This window comes from Fukomys damarensis, unplaced genomic scaffold, assembly GCF_012274545.1.
Source record: "Fukomys damarensis isolate Sample0158 unplaced genomic scaffold, DMR_v1.0_HiC HiC_scaffold_27, whole genome shotgun sequence".
Lineage (NCBI taxonomy): Eukaryota > Metazoa > Chordata > Mammalia > Rodentia > Bathyergidae > Fukomys > Fukomys damarensis.
In genome coordinates, this window is record NW_022900939.1 from 23,061,233 (window position 1) to 23,078,682 (window position 17,450).

A 17,450-nucleotide genomic window follows, 5' to 3' on the forward strand; every position below is an offset into this window, starting at 1 on the left:
CTCAGCTCTCTTCTCAAACCGTTTTGCATCTCCTCTCTCTATGCTTCCGTTGCAGCCTTGGCCATCAGCTCAGTATCTAAACCTTCATTCTTGCAGGTCTGTTGTGGAAGTGGCTGGTCCAGCATCGTGACTTCCTTTGTTCCATTGTGTCCTGAGTCAGAGACTAGAGAGGGTCACAGGATGACAGGAAACAGGAATTTAGGTGCGGGGGTGTGTGTGCCCTGAGAGAGTTTCAAAACGCGTTCTGTTCGGAATGTCGGTGAGGAGCGGGTGAGGGAAAGCAGGCCAAGTCTGGGGGAGCAGCTCCCACACCACCTCAGCCAGGGCCGCACTCGGAGACTTCTGGGAGGCTGGAGGTGGGGGCAGGGGACCGAGGAGGAAGAGGAGCAAAAGGTGGCGCCGGAGAAGCAGGGGCGGCTCCGGCTGCGGAAGGGCAGGTGTGATTTAGCAACAGCCTTGGGGAGGCCCTGGCAGAGGGGCTGGGATCGGGGAGAGGGAAGGGAGCAGTGGGCTGGGCTTGGCTTCCCCTCTGCTCATATAGGGTGTGAGGACAGGAAGCAGAGTTTCCTTCCTCCCTCTTTCTTTCCTTCTCGCTCTCTCACTTTTCCTTTCCTGCTTTCCTTTTTGTCCCTTTGTCCCAACGCGTCCCCCACCCCCTGCCGACACACACACACACACACACACACACACACACACACACACACACACACACTGAACACACACACACACACACACACACACACACACACACACACTGTAAAGTAGCTCTGGGATTGTCCTGGACCTACAGCCCCACCGAGCCTCAAGTTGACCAGCAAGGGAATTCCATACAGGGTCGTCGCCGTCAGCCCAAGAGCCCTATTGCTGCGCGGCTATGTTGCCTGAGACCAAACTTGCAAAGGATCACAAATCTGGGAAGCTTCGATTCTACAAGAAGACCACAAGGGGGCGAGGGTGTTCCTGCCAACTTGGAACCTGATCTGTCTCCACATTTAAAATGTCGGGCCAGGGATTCCACACAAGCGCAAGGTAAAAAAAATGTCATCTCCACCGCGGTGGCCACTAGTCTTGTTCACTGCTCTGTCTGGGCGCACAGTAAATAACTGCTGAGTGATTAAGGGTTGACCATCTATGAAGCCGGAGAGACCTTTAGGCTTGAAGGACTAGTGAGCAGAGCTACTGAGGATATCCTGCTGCCTGAGTTGGCCACGTGGGACCTCGTGGTTGGACCCAGAGGGACGTGTGGAGTGTGACTTGCTTCCAGGCAGACCTGAAGGGCCCCCTAGGGTCCTTGCAGCCACTGTGTCCCGGGTCACATTGTGCAGATAACTGAAAGTGAGATGACAGCTATTGAGTCAGACAGAACCGAGTTGTCCGGGGTCCTCCATGAAGCTGGGTGACTTGGGCATGTCACTCAATGTCTCTAAATGTGTCCACTCACCTACTGAGAGAGACACAAATGGTACTGCCACCAAGGCCAGCTGTAAGCAGATTCACAGGTCACAACACCGTTGAGCTTGGCATCCAGGCCCAACAGTGCTGGAGATGAGCCAGAGGGCTGCTGCCCCAGGCTCAGGGCCTCAGGACACAGCACACGCAGAGCACCTTAATCAGTCAGCAGGCAGCAGGCAGAAAGGTGCACGGCATGATTCCTTTTCTTTCTTTTCTCCTTTCTTTAGAGCCAACACAAACACTCTTTCTTTAAGTCTCCAAAGTGCTCTCTCCTAACACTTCCATACAGTGCCGGAGAACTGGGTCCACAGGCAAGAGTGGGCACCATTTTGGGGAGCATTGTACTGACAGATATTACAACATAACCGACGCAGATGTTTCTCAGACAGGTCAGAAAACCTTACAGGTCTAAAGTCCTTCCCTAATGGGCAACTATAAGGGCTTGGTTCCAGAACCCTCTCAGATACCAAAATTCACAGGAGCTCAAGTCCCTTGGATAAAGTGGTATCGTATTTACCCATAACCTATGCATATCTTTCCATTTTAAGTCATCTCTAGATTACCTAAAAATCCTTACTAGAATATAAATACTATATGAATAGTGGTTATACTATATTGTTTTGGGGAATAACAACACAAAAAAGTACTGCACCTGTTCAATACTCTGTGGATGGAGAATGCACGGACCTGGAGCGTTGACTGCCTTAGTCCTAAAATGGACGCACTGTCCCCACAGCCCACGACCCGACCAGGTCTGTGACAGAAGAGGAAGTGCAGGCAGTGGCAACCTTCCAAGCTCTCCCAAGTGAACCCCAGACAGTTATATGACCTCACAAACATGGCAGCCCGACTCCTAAAGGGAAACTGTCCTGAGTAGCAGTTAAACAAAAAACAAGTAACAAACAAAATTTTTAAAAACCCCAAAACAGATATTATATGCAGAATAAAGTGAAGATTAAGGTTCATCTCCCCCCCTAGAGTCGATGTACCATTTCTAGAGAAAATCAACCTTTCCTTTTACAATTGCCTTGATTCCCTTGTTGAAAATGAATTGAAAGAACCGGGCATGGTGGTGCACGCCTGTAATCCCAGCACTCAGGAGGCTGAGGCAGGAGGATTGCTGTGAGTTCAAGAGCAGCCTGTGCTACATAGTGAGTTCCAGGTCAGTCTCAACTACATAGTGAGACCCTGTCTCAAAAAACCCAACCCCCCCAAAAGAAAATGAATTGACTGTATACATATTGGTGTCTTTCTTGGCTCTAATTTGTCCACTGGTTTATGTATATATTTTTCTTTAAACTATACCCCACTTTCAGCTGGGTGTGGGGGCAAACACTAGTAATTCCAGAAACTCAGGAGGCTAAGGCAGGAGGAAAACTACATATTCAAGACCAGCCTGAGCTACGTAGCAAGTTCAAGGCCAGTAGGAACTACAGAGTGAGACCCTGTCTCAAAAACGAATAATAGTCATCTCACTTTCTCCCTGTTTAGCCCAGGCTGGCCTCATATTTACAGTCTTCCTGCCTCAGCCTCCTGAGTTCTGAGACACCTGAGCCACTAATAGTTTTTTTGTTTTGTTTTGTTTTGTTTTGTTTTGTTTTGTTTTGTTTTGTTTTGTTTTGAGACAGGGTCTCACTATGTAGTCCAGACTGGCCTGGAACTCACTGTGTAACCCAGGCTAAACTTGAGGCAACTCTCCTGTCTCAGCCTTCCAAGTGCTGGGATGACAGGCGTGCACCACTGTGTCCAATCATTGACTGTAACTGTATTTTGTTAGTAAGACACTCTTTAGTCAAAGCCAGTATTTAACTTTAAAATAAATTTTGAAATTAAGTAATGTAATTCCTCCAACTTTGTTCTCTTTCAGAATGTTTTAGCTGTGTGTGGTGGTGCACACCTGTACTCCCATCACTTTGGAGACTTAGGAGAATCGCTGTGAGTGAGGCCAGCCTGGACTACATATGGAGACCCTGTCTCCTGTCTCAAGAAGCCAAAAACCCAAAAACCAGAACAAAGATGTTTTAATATTTTCAGGTCCCTGGCATTTCCATGTAGATGTTGAGATCAGCTTGTCAATTTCCTCAAAAAAAGCCTATTGGGAGGACGGGGAGGGAAAGAGATGGAAAAAGAATTCACACGTGTCATGTATGCGTACCAACTCCCCACGAGGAATACACTCATTATGTATTACACATGTATACCCATAAAAAAGAGCCTCCTGGTTTTTTTTCTTTGGTTTTTTTTTTGGGGGGGGATTTGAGACAGGGTCTCACTGTGTAGCCCAGGCGGGCTTCAAACTCACAGCGATCCTCCTGCCTCAGCCTCCCTAGCATGGGATTATAGGCATGTGACACCACATTTAACACCTCCTGTTATTTTGATTGCGATTGCACTGAATCTGTGGCTAAAAGTCTAAGGGAATCAATAGCTTAATGCTATTGAATCAGTGACTCCTCCCTCTCAAATAATAGACCCAGGTCTACTGCATTCTCCTAAGAATAAGGTTAACCAGGTTAGGTACTTTGCCAATAGAGTAGCTCTAGCTGCTGGAATCTGGCAAGAGGAGGCCACAGAACTAAAGGGCAGATGTAGGTGTAGGTTCAGTGGAACTTTGTATCCATGGTAGAAACATATACCCCTCACTACCACCAAAACCCATGACCTCTCATCCGGCAGAGTTTAAAGTTACAGAAGCAGCCAGGTGTGGTGGTGCAGAACTGTGATCCAGCACTCCAGAGTCTGAGGCAGGAGGACCACTGTGAGCTTGAGGCCAGCCTGGGCTACACAAAGAGTTCAAGGCCAGCCTGAACTACATAGCCGAGACCCTGTCTCAAAACGACGAGGAACAAAACAACAAAACAGAGTTGAATAATAGGTAATGGGTGTATGGGGTTAACTATGTCATTCTCTCTAATACTATGTTCATAAATATTCATAACAGAAAAGTTAAGTAAATAAAATCTACAGAAAAAACAACAGCCTCAGGCAGTTTTACTGATTAATTTTACCAAATTGTCAAGGAATAAATCAGTAGAAATTTATATGACTACTTCCAGAGAAAAGAAAAGCAAGAATGTTGCCTGTAATCTCAGTACTCTGGGAGGCTGAGGCAGGAAGATTGTACGTTGGAGCTCAGGCTGGGCAATTTAGTGAGACCTTGAGTTAAAATACAAAAAAAGAAAAAAATATATTTTGAGACAGAGTTTTGCTCTGCAGTTCAAGCTGGACTTGACCTCACTATACAGCCCAGGCTGGCCTAGAACTTGTGGGGATTCTTCTGCCTCAGTCTCCTGAGTGCTGGGATTACACCACCACACCTAGCATGAGATACAGAAAAAATTTTCCCCAAGGTAACATTTATTTAAAAGTTAATAAAAATTCTTAGAACAGCATTCATTATAATGTGTTTTTGATAAATGACTAAATCAATGGCTCTTAAGAAAAACACCCTTGTCTCAGTCCTGCTCAGTATACACACCTGTGTCATTTGAGGAAAATCCATACATATTAGAAATGTTCAGAGCCAGGGATTTATCCCAGTGGCACTGTGCCTACTTCCTAAGCACAAGGTCCTGAGTTCCATCCCTGGTACCCACTCCCCAAAAAGTGTTCACTGCAGACCTCATCATGGAAGATCATATATTTATGTGCTCACTAGTAATCCATCACTAGTCCAAATGCACACTATTAGGAATCAGTATACCACAAATTATTCAGAATACCCAGAAATAGTATTTCCTATTTAAACATTCAGAATAAGCTGACTGAAATAAGTGCACACCTTGAATTTGAACTTTCAAGGCCCATCACTGACGTCGATCAGTTACATCAGGCCAGGGATTTAGCTCAGTGGTTCTGCCTCCCACCTCACAAGCGTAAGGATAGGAGTTCGAACCCCTGGTACAAAAAAAAAAGAAAAAAAAAAGTTGTGTCAGGATATTCTTCTATAATAATCTTAATTATAAAATCCCTACCCCTCCCTGATGCAGGAGATGGGGGTAGTTCTAATATTTGAATCTTTCTAATTCACTAGAACTGCAAAAATTCCTGATGAATTGTGTTTAAATTTTATGCTTTGATACATAGCACACCACTAAAGCCACTTATGCCTTGTGTGGTTTAATCATATGTCAAACTCTGTAAAATCTGTTCTTGTACTTTAATCAATCAAGGAAATAAACAACATGTAATAAATGCCAAATAATATAACTTCTTTAAAAAGCAAGATGCTATCTACAAATTTATTTTAAAAATACTTGCTAGCCATCATAGAAGGAAAACACATACCAAGAGGATCCCACTGAACCTTTCTCCTCTGAGTAGCTTTTTCTAAGCCTAGAAATGTTTCACAGGGGTTTCTGGCATGAACTGACTTTCCAAATATGATCACCTTGAGAAGGGACATCTATTTTTAATCCCCTGGGCCCAACACAATGTCTCAATGTTCATCGGTTTAGTGAGTCAGATATCCATGAATTAGATTCTTCTGTTACGGATCTCAGGGCTCACAACAGCCATACTTTATCTTCTGGCAATAACTGCCTGCTATACTTTCTTGGTATTTAACTACAGGTAGCAGCATTCTCTTCATTAAAGTTTCCATTTTTTCCTAAGGCCATATGTACTAGTTGATGCTTACTAGAGTGAGATGGAAAAGAGAACAAATGTCTGTCTTCACACGGAGACTGGGAGGATCCAGTCAAGAGCTTGGAGACCACTGCACGGCACTGCACCAGGAAGGCCCTACAGCCACTGGTGGAAGCTGGAGGGTCTGTGCCAGCAGGGTGAAGATCTGTGCTGGACGGCTGAGGGATCTGTCACTGGAAGTCAGGAGACGACGACCAAGATGGAGACAAGGACTGAAGCTCCTCCCGAAGGAAGACAGCAGCCAAAGCTCACAGTTTCCTTGGATACTGGATGATGCCACTCGGGTCTATGTTTCTCCCTGACAGTGGTGCCCTGAAACACCTGTGAAAATGCAGATTCTGAAATTGTATCTCTGTGGGCAGGAGACAGGCTGAGAAATCCATAGTTCTGCAGGTACCCTTATTGATTCTGAGGCACCCCACTAAGCTGGTTTCCATACTAGTCTCACATCTCAGCATGAGGACCTTCTTTTGTTCAGTGTCAGTTCTCACGTTTGATGATGCAAGAAAACCAACACTTAGATTGCAGATCCAAATTTATGGTGAGACCTTGAGGACATCATTTATGTTCTCCGGACCTGACTTCTCTTCCAAGCTGTCCTCCATGCAGTGACGTCCCCTCCCTGGAACCTGCCGGCACTCCCCTTCCTGCCCCTGCACGCCCCGCACAGCAGGTCCTGAGCCGAGTGCACAGCCTCTGCCCAAAAATTATTTTAAAAGAGCCACAAATGTATCTCAGTGGTGGAGCACCCCTGGGTTCCATCTCTAGTAAAGAAAAGAAGGAGGGGAGAAGGGGGAGGGGAGGGAAAGAAGGAAGAGGAGGAAAAAAGAGAAAAGAGAAATATCTCCTTAAATCATTCTATGCGACTGATACAACTTTGATATCAAAATTAGAAATTAGATAAGATTGGTTTTTCTGGTTTTGGGGTTTGAAGTTTTTTGTTTTTTTTTGTACTGGGCTTAAACCCAGGGCCTTCACACTGAACTGTACTCCCAGTCCCCACACACACTGTTTGAGACAGGGGTTCCCTAAATCACTATGTTGCCCAGGCTGGGCTCAAACTTGCAAACCTCCTGCCTCAGCCTCCTGATGTTATGGGATTACCAGGGTGAACTATTATGTCTGGCCAGGACTACTATTTTTGGTTAAGTATAGCCATTTCTTGTACAAATACAATTTTAAGCACAAAAACATCACCTAAAATGTCAAGAGATTGTTTTCAACTATGTGCTAGCACGGTGTGATCAAGTTGGGTTCATCCCAAGTATACAAAGTGGTTTACCAGCAGGTGACCTGGGTCACTTTTTGTATTAACAGAGAAAGGAGAAAACCACAGGATCTTCTCTGTAGATAAGGGAGAGTTTGATGTGATCAGCACGTACTTCATCATAAAGAATTAGTAGGAACCTAGTCTAATGATGGGCAGGTATCAGACACAACAATCAGGGCCGGGGATTTAGCTCAGTGGTTTTACCGCCTGCCTCGCAAGTGCAAGGATGCGAATTTGATCACTGGTACCAAAACAACAACAACAACAACAACAAACAAACAAACACCCAACAACAAACAGCATGGTACTGGTGTTAATTTACATTATTAACATGGAAAGCTTTTCTGTAAATGGGAAAAAGTTGTTCATGTATCCTTTAAATCAGACACTTATCTCCTGAAAATCAGTAGTGTATAATCTTTAAAATCAGTTCTTTGTGGTTGATTACAAAAATGACCCTCAATTCTTTCCTTCTTTGTAACCACATACCTTGCAACATGACTGTAGCTTTTTCCATTAAGTTGCAATATCAAAGCTGGGTGAGGTGGTGCATGCTGGTAATCCTAGCACTCTGCGAGGCTGAGGCAGGAGGATTGCAAGTTGGAGCCCAGCTTGGGCAACTTAATGAGTTGGTAAGAACCTGCCTCAAAATAACATTAAAAGACAGCTAGGTGCAAAGGCCCTGGGTTCAATTCCCAGTGGCACAGGGGGAAAGAAGAATCAATTTTCCCACTCCTTAAATTTGGGCTTCAAGACTAAAGAGGTGGAAGAGACTTGCTTTTTCTTTTCTTTCTTTCTTTTCTTCTTTTTTTTTTTTTTTTTTTTTTTTTTTTTTATTTTTTTTTTTTTTTTTTTTTTTTGTACTGGAGGTCAAACTTGGGACCTTGAGCTTGCAGGGTAGGTGGTAGTGGCACCAATGAGCTAAATCCCTGACCCAAGACTTGCTTTTTCTCATCTTCTTTCTCCAAAGTTTGTAAATATGCATGCAGCCCTAGTTGTTCACATAGAGAGTACCAATTCTACTAGTTAACAAATTATGTTTTTAAAATAAAACAAGGTCTCACTCTGTTCTCCAAGTTGGCCCCAAACTCTTGGGCTCAAGTGATCCTCCCTCTTTGTCCTCCCCAGTAGCTGGTTCCCTGGCTCTAGTTAACTTTTTTATTTATTTTTTTGAGGCAAGTTCTCACTATATAGTTCAGCCTGGCCTTGAACTCATGGCAATCCTCCTGTCTCAGCCTCCCGAGTGCTAGGACGACAGGTGTGTGCCACCATGCCTGGCCTAGTTACCATTTTTTTGTATTAAATTGTCTCTGTTCAGATAACCAAGTGTGCTTTCAGTGTTCTCCTGGAACAGAGGAGTAAGGTGACAGCTGCCGGGGCAGATCACAGGCTCAGGAAGAAAAAAAATATCTAAAAATTGTGCTAAAAACATACATTAGTTCACCACACGGGGGAAAATGGGGGAAACAAGAGTCAGAGTGGGGGAATCCATCTGCTTCAAATACATTAAAGACTCAAAAGTTGAAGAGCTGGGGATTTAGCTCAGTGGTTCTGCCACCTGCCTTGCAAGCGCAAGGTCCCGAGTTTGATCCCTGGTACCAAAACAAAAACAAAAAAAACCTTAAAGGTCAAAATCCAGATATTAAAACGTTTGGAGGAAGGCTGGGGTTGAAGCTCAGTGGTAGAGAGCTTGTCTAGCACACGTGAGGCTCTGTGTTGGGGCCCAGCATCACAACAAAAAAAAGAAACAAACAAACTTTTAGGAAAAAATACAGGTAATAGTTCCAATCTTGATTAGAAGATTGTTATAGAAGACACAAAAATTCATTTACAAATCAATAAATTTCGCTGGTTGCAGTAGTGCAAAGTAGACTCATAATTGTCCTGCTCCATCTGACTTGTTTCACTTATCACAATATCCTCAAGGGTCCCTGAAGTTGTAGCATGTATCACAATTTTCTTCCTTTTTTTCTGGTCTTTTTTGTACCAGGAATTGAACTCAAATTTTTCTTCCTTTTATTTATTCAATTTTGGTTTTTAGAGACAAGGTCTTGCTATGTAGTCCAGGCTGCCCTTAAATTCACTATGTAGCCCAGGCTGGCCTTGAACTCAGGTTGATTCTCCTGCCTCAGCCTCCGGAGTGCTGGGATCACAGGAGTGTGCCACCACATTTGGGTTCCTTCCTTCCAAAGACTGAATAATATTCCCTGGTATTCACGCATCACATTTTGTATATCCATTTGTGGATTTTTGATGATTTTAATTTTTATTAGTACTACATATTTGCAATACATATGATTACATTCATTGTGGAGCGTTGGTACTCAAAACATAACACATCTGAATTCTATTCTCCGCCTCATCCTGTGTATTCTGTGTCTATAGGTCAGGGTTTTCCTGAGAAGCAGAGATGGAGGATGTTCCCCAAAACCCGGTGGGACCTGAAATCCTAGATGGCCCTGAACCCTGTTTTCCCCTTATGCACTGCAGCCTGACCTCATAGCATGGGAGTTCATCAGTCCCTTCCTGCTCCATTTCCTGGTCCCTCTTTTGCATTGCTATTTTTGCATTTTGAGACCATTATTAGGTAAAACTAGGGCTACATGAAGCTGATCACTGTGATGCCGGGACAGTCCATTTGGTAACCAAGGTGGCCACAAAGTTACTAACTGGGCCCAGGGTGATCTGCATCCACAGCAGATTTCATCCTGCTACTCAGAACAGCATGCATCTGAAAGCTTATGAGCTGCTTCGTTCTGGAATCTTCCATTTAATATTTTCAGAGCCTGGCTGATCATAGTAGCTGAAGCAGCAAAAAAGCAAAACCATGGGTCAGGGTGGACCTCTGTATACAGACGGCCCCCAACTTGCAATTTTTTGACTTCACGATGACTTCAAAACTGGTTCTCGGGCCGGGGATTTAGCTCAGTGGTTTGGTGTTCTGCCTTGCAAGCGCAAAGACCCGAGTTCAATCCCCAGTACCAAAAAAACAAACAAACAAAAAAATAAAACTGGTTCTCATCCAGTAGAAACCACACTGTAGATTCTAGTCTCCTCTTGGGCTGTAATGTGAGGGAAATACTCTTTCACTGGTGGCAACAGAGACCAACAGCTCCTGGCCAACCTCACAATCCCTGACAGACACTGCCGGGCTGGGCTGCTGAGCCATGAGGTTTGCTGGGTCAGGTGGATGAGATACATTTTGACTTATGATCAGCTTACTACCAGGACAAAACTCCATTGAAAACTGAGGAGCACCTGTAAACAGACAGATGAGATTTACTATGGGGACTGGCTTACCAGATGAGGAAGGCTGTTGTGGCTCACGTCTAGACGGTCCCCCAAAGCCTCGTGTGATCACAGGTGAGGCTTCTCAGAGGTAGTCCACAGATTGGTTTCCCATAGTCCTGGGTGTGGATAATGGGAAGGCTCACCAGGGGTTGTAGCTGGCACCACCAAAAGGCAGGGAGCCTGGAAGGGATAAAAGGGAGAGGCAAGCTGCTGCTGCTTCACTGCCGCCAGCCTGCTCTGCCATGCACTGTTTCTCCTTTGCCACGGCCCTCTGCCAGGCCACCCTGCCTTGGACCTAGCTGTGGACTGAAACCTCTACAAACTGTAAGCCACAATAAACCTCTCCTCCTCTAACTTTGGGTGTCCAGCAATGAGAAGTGACTAAGACAAAGGCTAAGGCTCCCAACGCGCTGCTGTAGAGCTGGAGATGCCAGAACGTCGTATGATTTAATACAGTTTGAGTCCCAAGGCCTGAGAACTAGAGGAGATGGTGCCTGAGAGCAGAAGATGGACATTATTCTAGCTCAAGAAGGGAGAGAGGAGGCCAGGGATTTAGCTCAGTGGTGTCCCCGCCTGCCTTGCAACCGAAAGACGGAAAGCACGAGGTCCCAAGTTCCACCCCCCACCCCAGGTACCCCCCCAAAAAAGAAGGGAGAGAGCTTGTTGCAGTGGTGCACACCTGTAATCCCAGAACTTTGGGAGGTTAAGGCAGGATGACTGCAAGTTCAAGTAGAGTTTCGGGACTACAGAATTGCATGTTGTCTTAGTTACTTTTCTCTCCTTGATGAGGCAAAATACCTGACACCTGAAGTTAAAGGGGGAAATGTTTACTTAGCATAGTTTGTAAGTTCCAGTCCATGTCTCACTCCAAGGCAGAGGGGCACATGGCAGGCAGAAGACAGCAAAAGGAAGCAAGCAAGAGAAGTTAACAGTTTTTCTGCCCCCTTTACCCTATCCAGAGTACTTAGGGCAGGTAGCACTCACACCCTTAATCCTAGTGCCTCTAAGCTTAGCATTGTATCATGAATCAACTACACACTAGATTCAGTCACCTCTGAAAAACCCTATGACCACTGGAGGTTTTGGGGGGACATCTAAACATAATCCATAACATCCCTCCCTTTTGATACCGGGGATTGAACTCGGGACCTTACACTTGATAAGCAGACAAAAGAACCATTGAGCTAAATCCCCAGCTCCCCCTTTTTTTTGAGATAGGGTCTTGCTATGTAGTTTAGGCTGTCCTTGAACTCACTATGTAGCCCAGGCTGGCCTCAGTCTCCCAAGTGCTGGAATCACAGGTGTGTGCCACTGCACCTGGCACTGTTTTTTTATTTTTGGGGTTTTTGACAGGGTCCGTGTAGTTTAGGCTGGCCTTAACCTATGTAGCCCAGGGTGACCTTAAATTTGCAGTGATGCTCCTATCCCAGCCTCCCAGGTGCTAGAATTACAGGCAGGTGCCACCATGCCCAGGAAATTTTTCACTTTTGTTTTTGGTACCAGGGATCAAACTCAGGACCTTGTTCTTTCGAGGCAGGCGGTGGCACCACTGAGCTAAATCCCCAGCCCAAATTTTTCACTTTTATGAAGTCCAATTTATTTTCTTTTGCTGCCTGTGCTTTTATGTTATATTCACAAAACCATTGCTTCTGGGTGTGGTGGCACAGGCCTGTAATCCTAGCACTTGGGATGCTGAGACAGGGGATTGTCTTGAGTTTGAGGACAGCCTGGGCTATATAGTGAGTTCAAAGCAAGCCTGAACTATATAGTGAGACCCTGTCTCAAAAAACAAAGGAAAGGGAGGAAAAAGAAATCATTAAGTCATAGTTTGTGTGTGTGCGCACACACACACACACACACACACACACACACACGTTACTAGGGATTACGTTCATGAGTGCTCTATCATTGAGCTGTAACTCCAACCTTTTATTTTTATTTTGAGGCAGGGTCTCACTGATTTTCCCAGACTGGCCTTAAACTTGTGTTCCTTCTGCCTCAGCCTTCTGAGTACCTGGAATTACAGGCATGTGCCACAATGCCTGGTTTGTCATGAAGCTTATTTATTTATTTGTTGAGACAGGGTCTCACTATTAGCGTAGGCTGGCCTAGAACTCAGTGTTCTTCTTGCCACAACCTCCTCAGTGCTGGGTTCACAAGTGTGTGTCACCACACCCAGCTGTCATAAAGCATTGTGTTTTGTTTGTTTTGGTACCAGGGATTGAACTCGGACCTTGTGCTTTTTTTTTTTGTACCAGGGATCCAACTTGGGCCCTTGTATTTGCAAGGCAGGCACCAGCACAACTGAGCTAAATCCCAGGCCCTGGGACCTTGAGCTTTCCAGGCAGGTGGTGGAACCACTGAGCTAAATCCCCAGCCCTGTCATAAAGCTTTTATCTAATGTTTTAAGAGTTTTATAGCTTTAAATTTTAATCCTATGCCTTTGGTATATTTTGAATTAATTTTTGTACACAGTATCAGCTAGTAGTCAGCTTCATTCTTTTGCATAAGGATAACCAAATTTTCCCTGCACCATTTGTGGAAAATCATTTCTTTTATTTGCAAGAGGTTTTTTCCTTGGGCTCTATTCTGTACCATTTGTCATATATCTGTCTTTATGCCTCATTGTTTAACTACAATTTTATAGTAAATTTTATAAGCAAGAAGTGTTAGCTTTCTACATTTGTTCTTTTCTTTTTAAAGATGAAAGTTTATTATAAAAGTATGGCAGCTACATCGTTCTTTTTTCTTAGGGTTGTTTGGAATATCTAGAGTCTCTTAAGTTTCCATTTGAACTTAAGGATTTTTTTTTTGGGGGGGGTCCTGGGGATTGAACTTCAGTCCTTGTGCTTGCAAGGCAGGCAGCAGAACCAGAGCTAAATCCCCAGCCCCCTTTCTATTTCTTAAAAAAAAATCAAGTTTTTTTTCAATATTTATTAGTGTATTATTGTGATACATGACAAATACATTCATGGGGGGGAATTGGTACATATTTCTATTGTAAAATCAAGACTTTTGACCCAGGAGAGACATTAAAAATGATTGAGCCAGGTGTGGTGGTGACCTCTGTAATCCCAGCACTTGTTTGAGGCCAACCTGGGCTCCATAGTGAGTTCAAGACCAGCCTTGATTACATAGCAAGACCCTGTCTCCAAAAAAAAAAAAGCCGGGGGGCCAGGGATTTAGCCCAGTGGTTCCAGCACCTGCCTCACAAGCATGAGAACACAAATTTGATCCCTGGTACCCTAAAAAAAAAGTTTAGGGCTAGGGATTTAGCTCAGTGGTTCTGGCACCTGCCTTGCAAGCACAAGGGCCCAAGTTCAAACCCTGGTACCACACATACACACAAAGTTTGAAGCTAAATTAAAACTCTGTTGTCAGCTGGGTATGGTGGAGCATGCCTGAATCTCAGCATTCTGGGAGGCTGAGGCAGCTTCAAGCCCATCCTGGGCAATTTAACAATTTAGTGAGACTGCGTATCAAAACTTTAAAAATAAAATTTTGAAAAGGCTGAGAATATAGCTCTGTTTGAAGACCTTGGGTTCAATCACCAGTACAGTAAATAAAATCCTATAGTCCTGGGGCTGGGATTGTAGCTCAGTGGCAGAGCACTTGCCTACCATGTGTGAGGCTCTGGATTTGATCCCCAGAACACAGAAACACACACACAAACTAGCAGTTAGTCAGGCATGGCATTGTACTCCAGCAATTCCAGCACTTCAGAGGCTGAAGCAGGACTGCGAGTTCTAGCCAAGACAGAAGATTTTATCAATTTTGCCAGACCTTGCCTCAAAATTAAAAAATAAAAGGCCAGGAGTGGTGCATGCTGTAATTCTAGCACATGGGAGGCTGAGGCAGGATTGGTTCAAGTTTGAGGCCCACCTGAACTGCACAGTGAAACCTTGTCTCAAAAGTAAATAAATAAATCTCATCAGCATGATTTGCATGGTTCACTACTGCCCTTGATGCTCCCTCCAATTATTATGTGTACCCAATAAATGAAGACCAGCTCAGAGTGCTCGTCTTTGCCCACCGAGGCGCTGACCTCCCAGCCCACCATATACTTTGAAATTACGTGTTTCTAGTTTTTTTTCTTTAGCCCTCACCGTTGCCCTTTCTAGGCAATTGAAGGATGAAACCAAGCCCTTCATCTTGTATTTGGGCCATGTGGGCCACTGCTCTGTTCAAGCGTGGTTAAGCACAGCACTGTGCCTCTAACCCACAGCCCCTCCGCAAACAGGATTGCAGCCTAAATTCCAAACCTGTGAGACACAGATCCCTGGCTTGCTAGGAAAACACCTCTATCTTCAAGACTGTGTTCTATCTAGTGTTCTCTTCTCCGTGCCTGTTTTTTGCGGTTATAAAACAATGGGACTAGTGGTACAGGTTTATAATCCCAGCAGTCTGGGAGGCTGAGGCAGGAGAATCTCAAGTTTCAGCTCAGACTGGTTTTTTTTTTTTTTTTCAGTACTGGGGTTTATACTCAGGACCGTGCATTTGCAAGCAGGAGGCAGGGGCAGCGCCTTTGAACTGCATCCCTGGCCCAAAAACTTTTCTTTTCACATTCAGATTCTTTTTTTTTTTTTTCACCCTTCAGTACTAGGGATCCAAGTCAGGACCTTGCACTTGCCAGGCAGGTGTGGTATCTCTAAACTAAATCCCCAGCCCACCAGACTGACAATTTATCCGCTAGGTGAGAGATCCTGTCTCAAAATTTTAAAAATATAGCATAAAAAGGGCTGGGGATGTGGCTAAGTATGAAAACCATGGGTTCCATCTCTAGTACTGGAAAAAAATTCCTTAAAAAAACAAATCATTGTGAGATGTGGAAAAAAAAATATTAAAAGAAGAAAATACTTACTGATAACTTTTAGAGGATGGTAGGGAAACGATTCACTGTTTTGAAAACTGAGAAGTGAAAATTCAATACTTTAATAAATTACTTTTCAGTATACACCTGAGGGGAAACCTTGGTTATGTGTGTAACAAGAAACCATTCACAGAAAACACTGGTAGGAGCACTGTTTCTAAGGACAAAAACTTCAGGATGGACAGAGACAGTGGCTTAGGTAAACAAAAGGCAAGTGTACCACAATGAAAGGTGAATAAACGGAGAAAAGGGGCAATCTTAGTAATATGGCAAGTGAAAAAACAAATGACAAAGGAAAAAAAAATCCCCTTAGTAAGAGTTCAAAACTAAGCAAAACCAAACATGTTGCACATACATGTATATGTAATTCTTTTCTTTAAAATAGAAATCTAAGCTGGCTGTGATGGTGCACACCTGAAATCCTAGCACTCTGGGAAGCTGAGGCAGGAGGACCACAAGTTGGAGTCTAGCCTGGGCAACTCATTGACTTAGATACTGTTTCAATTTTTAAAAAAATAAGAGGCAGGAGTAACACTGCGAGTTTGAGGCTGGCCTGGGCTAAATAGTGAGTTCAGAGCCAGACTGAACTACAAAGTGATACCGTCTCAAAAAAATAAAATACAAGAAGGGCTGGGGCCTTAGCTCAATCCCCAATACTGGGATTTGGGGTAGGACAAAGTCAAAACCAAAACAAATCAGGATCAGGAGGGTGGGCTGGAAACAAGTGGAGGCTGGGACACATAGGTGAAGGTCAGTGACAGTGGTGGTTTAGCCATCTCCTGACATACTGGAGTTCATATTAACTTGAAAGTTGTATGTGTGAATATCTTAAAAGAAAGCCATGCAGAGGTCACTGATGTGCGTTGTTAGCTGGAGATTACAAACCATTCTGTGGATCTGAAGTTCACCTCCCCAAACTTAACCGATTTCTCTAATTAGGGCCAGCCACGTGAGAAACTGAAATGAGTGGGAGGGGTGCTAACTGTATTTTCACGTTTCTCTTCCTGTTTTCTCAGAGCCTGGGAAAGCAAGTCAGAATTTCCAATTTTTTCCAATTCCCACATGATTTCCTGATTTAGAACAAATTCAGAGAAAATAAGTTCTTCTCCATTTGGAGAAATTCTTCCCCGTCCTCTTCTGCCTGCTGCGGTGAAACAGGAGGCCTGGGGTGGGGGTGCTCAAACCCAGGTCCCCACCCTCGGCCCGCACATTTGTGCTTTGGTCTCAACTCTGACATCCGGTACCCTCCAACTGGGACCGGACCGTTAACCACTGCAAATGCTGTCTGAACCCGGGCGCCAGCAAGGAGGACCTGGAGAGATGCACAGGGGGCGAGGCACCTGGTCTGGGGTCTTGAGTCTTGAGATCCAGGGCACAGAGGCAACAAGAAGCCCAGGGTTTACTCAGGGCACGTCCCACTCTTCGCCCCCGATGGCCACAGGTCGGCTGCTCCTTAAAAGCACTTTTCAACGGTCAGGTATACAACTCTCAGCAGCTCGCCGGCTGCAGCGGGCGCCCTGGCGAAACCCACCGCCCACATTCCCTCTCCCGGCAGAGTCCAGATGGGGGAGGACAAGGAACTAAAACGTGCTCGGGGCAGCAGCCACCAGAGGCACCTTGATGGCTCGGGAACCGCGTGGGGTTCAGCCGCCCTATCTCTGCGGGCGCTGGAGACCCGAGCTTTTTCCCCAGTGCAGGAGGGCGGCCGCAGCCCAGCAGCCCCGGCAGTGCTCCTGGCCCGGCCCAGGGTGACATCACCTAACTCCTCCGACCGGCGGCGGGAGGAGGGCGGGGAACCCGAAATCCCCTAAAAACATAGTGAGTAATCGGCAGGCCCGCCCTCCAGGCGGAGCCAGAGCTCAGCCTCTAGCCGAGCCGCCCATCGCGCAAGCCCCGGGAGCGACCTCCAAGCGGGCAGCC

General features: G+C 45.1%; 2 long non-coding RNA genes across 7 annotated transcripts; one reads left to right on the forward strand and one right to left on the reverse strand.

The window, feature by feature from the left end:
- Positions 1-270: 270 nt before the first annotated feature.
- LOC104870355 lies at positions 271-3,355 on the forward strand. The gene is made up of 3 exons (XR_782521.1): positions 271-437; positions 834-1,029; positions 3,320-3,355. It is a non-coding gene; the product is annotated as an uncharacterized LOC104870355 (long non-coding RNA).
- Positions 3,356-5,674: 2,319 nt separating this feature from the next.
- Positions 5,675-17,450, reverse strand: LOC104870354. Of its 6 annotated transcripts, none has more exons than XR_004514530.1 (4): positions 17,435-17,450; positions 11,340-11,465; positions 10,670-10,840; positions 5,675-6,863 (listed from the first exon to the last, which is right to left on the reverse strand). It is a non-coding gene; the product is annotated as an uncharacterized LOC104870354 (long non-coding RNA). The 6 variants fall into 6 exon arrangements; XR_004514531.1 differs by lacking the exon at positions 17,435-17,450 and adding an exon at positions 16,871-17,424; XR_004514532.1 differs by lacking the exon at positions 11,340-11,465.